This window comes from Onychomys torridus, chromosome 21 (assembly GCF_903995425.1).
Source record: "Onychomys torridus chromosome 21, mOncTor1.1, whole genome shotgun sequence".
NCBI lineage: Eukaryota > Metazoa > Chordata > Mammalia > Rodentia > Cricetidae > Onychomys > Onychomys torridus.
The window spans coordinates 51,550,410-51,553,796 of record NC_050463.1 but is presented as its reverse complement, the minus strand read 5'-3'; positions in this window follow the sequence as shown (position 1 = coordinate 51,553,796).

Sequence of the window (3,387 nt, the reverse complement as noted above, 5' to 3'; positions counted from 1 at the left end):
TTTGGCCAATAACCAGGCAGAATAAGGTTAGGTGGGACAATCAAACTGGAGATAAAGAAGGGCAGAGTCAGGGCAGATGCCAGCGAGTCACTCAAGGAGCAACATGCCAGCAGACCAGTAGCGCCATGGCCACGTGGCAATACATAGATTAATAGAAATGGGTTAATTTAAATGTAAGAGCTAGCTAGTAATAAGCCCGAGCCATCGGCCAAATATTTGTAATTAATATTAAGCCTTGGAGTGATTATTTGGAAATGGCTATGGGACCAGGTGGATCAGAGAAAAGCCTGTTTACAGAATCTGGAGTCAGGAACTGAAGCAGAGGCCATGGAGTGGTGCTACTTTCTGGCTTGCTCCCTATAGCTTGCTCAGCTTGCTTTCTGACACAAACCATGACCACTTGCTCAGGGGTGGCACAATTCACAGTGGGCTGGCCCCTTCCACATCAATCAGGAATCAAGAAAATACCCCCACAAACTTGCCTACAGGCCAATCTGATGGAGGCAATTCCCTCATTTGAGATCTCTGCTAACTCTAGCTTGGGTCAAGTTGAAAACACAAACAAACAACTAAGTATGGAACAGGTCATCAGGCTCAACCCAACTCACTTTCAACAGACCTAATCAAAAGCTGGATCTTCTTAAACTGTTAAATAGAAAAATCAGTTTGGAAAACTTACACAGAAATAGTTGTTAGGAAGTCACAGGAACAAGTTCCAGTTGTGAAGGGAGCAAAGCCGGTGAATCACACTGTAGATGGGTTGTGCAGGGGGCAGAGGAGGGTGCCCTCTGCTACTGTGGCTGTGGATGCTATTGCCAGGCTGTTTGCTGAGGCTGTTGCCATGGAAGCTGGCTGACTGATGTGCCTGTATATCACTTCCTTCCCACACAGAGCCTGCAGGCAAATCTGTCTGTCTGGGTACCTGAGGTCAGGGCCACGTTTGATGTCTACACAGGTTGTTCATTGCACAAATCCCCAAAATGACAGCTTGCATGCATCTGTGCTCTGGAGACAAGGGGTCTTGGGAAAGCATGCTTTATGCAGTTTCTACTTTGTAAGGAAAGTGCCTAGAGGATATCCAATAGCTATATATAGATGAGCTTTTACTGTGTAATATCACTCTCAAAGCTTTCCTTCCTTCTCTCCTTCCCTCCCTCCCTTCCTTCTGTGTGTGTGTGTGTGTGTGTGTGTGTGTGTGTGTGTGTGTGTGTGTACCAGAAAACCTTGGGTGTAATTCCTTAGGTACTGTCTACCTTGTTTTTTTGAGACAGCGTTTCTCATCTGCCTGAAGTAGGCTAGGCTAATTACAAGTACCACCACACTTGGCTTTGAAAAAAAGATTTTTAATTTTAGGTATATGAGTGTGTGCCTAAGTGTGTGTATGTGCATCACATGTGTGCAGGTGTGTATGGAAACCAGAAGAGAGTGTCAGATCCTCTGGCACTGAAATTATAGGTGGCTGTGAGCTGCTTGATGTTGGTGCTGGGAACCAAATCTGGGTCCTCTGCAAGAGTAGCAAATGGTCTTAGCCAGTGAGGCATCTTTCTAGTTCTTGGATTGAAAAGCAGGAAAGTTCTGGGGCTTTAACCAAAGCCAGGGTTTTACTGATGGAGACATTGTTTGGGCCCTGTGGTGACTTTAGACAAGAACTGTTTGCTTTAGCCCTAAATTGTGATTTGTGGGCCAGAGGTTGGGAAGTTAGCAGGTGATGAAGGGACTCTGGACAGCTCAGTGTTCAGGCCTTGCCCTTCTCCCCCATTCCCTCTGCCTTGCTAAAAAACTATTAGATTACATTCCTAAATCTAGCCACCAAGGTCTACTCTGTGATATTTGGCCACTTCCTCCTCCTGAGGCTGACTACCAAGGTCCAGATATCAAAGAATTGAAGTTCAGTAATCAAAAGCCCCCTTTGGCTCATCTAATTAACATGCCCAATTAAAAAATAAATACCCCACTCACCCTAAAATGGGGTTTCCCCTTGTACCTTTGTAATCTGCCATTTTCCTGTGAGCCACATCTGTCTCCTCTCTATCAGGAGGCAGTTCTTTGTCCCTCTGGGACAAACACCCCTCCCCCCTGTTCCTTGTTCCTTTCCCCTTCTCCCATCTCCTCTGTCTCCTGTCTCTGTCTCTTATTTGATGCCCTCTGTCTTTCTGGGGCAAATAAATCTCCTTTGTGCTGAGAACTTGGTCTTGGGGGTCCTGAACTGATACTTTTCCTTTCAGGTGATCTACTTGGGTTCTGTGTGCCAGGGGTTGGGGGATGGAGGTCAGTAGGTGATCTACTGTGGTTCCAAGGGCTGGGGGTTGGAATGGAGGTTAGCTAGTGTTCTTCCCTCTATGCATGCGTGCATGTGTGTGTGTGCATGCATGTGTCTATCAGCTGCTGGAAGGGTTGGTCTGACTTAGGAAGACTCAGAGAAATCTTTCTTGGTGCATTTGTTTAGCTCTGTGAAGCTGTGTTACTGTGCCTGTCTAAAACACCTGATTGGTCTAATAGAGGGCTGAATGGCCAATAGTGAGGCAAGAAAAAGGATAGGTGAGTCTGGCAGTCAGAGAGAATAAATAGAAAGAGAAAAAGAGAGGAGAACAAGAGTTGAGAAAAGGAGGAGAGGAGGACATTAGGGCCAGCCACCCAGCTACACAGCCAGTCATGGAGTAAGAAGTAAAGAAAGGTATATACAGTAGAGAAAGGTAAAAGCCCAGAGGCAAAAGGTAGATGGGATAATTTAAGTTAAAAAAAGCTGGCTAAGCTGGGCAATGGTGGCACATGCTTTTAATCCCAGCACTCGGGAGGCAGGGGCAGGCAGATCTCTGTGAGTTCAAGGCCAGCCTGGGCTACAGAGTGAGTTCCAGGAAAGGCACAAGGTTACACAGAGGAACCCTGTCTCGAAAAACCAAAAAATACAAGACAAAACAAAACAAAACAAAAACCAAACAAACAAACTAAACAATAAAAAAGAAAAGCTGGCTAGAAACAAGCCAAGCTAAGGCAGGGCATTTATTTATATGTAAGAATAAGTCTCTGTGTGATTTTTTTTTTGAGGGAGCTGGGTGGCAGGCCCCCCCAAAGAACGAAAAGCCAAAGATTAAAAAGAAACCAACTACAGGGATACCCCCAGGTCTTCTGCTGTCAGCCACGCTGGAGATGCTCTCTCCCGCTTAGGCACTCTGAGGACACCTCTACTCCCTTTGTCCCGTCAGTAGTGAGGGTGCTGAGCTGCTTTCAGCATATCTTGCTTATTCTCCCATCTTTATACTTTTGGCTGCAGCTGTCCATCCAGTCCTCACATGTTCCACTCTCTTGCCCCACCAGGCTTCTCTAAGTGCAATGGTTCTGCACAGGTGTGCCCAAGACCACATAATCAGTACCTATTATCACAAATAG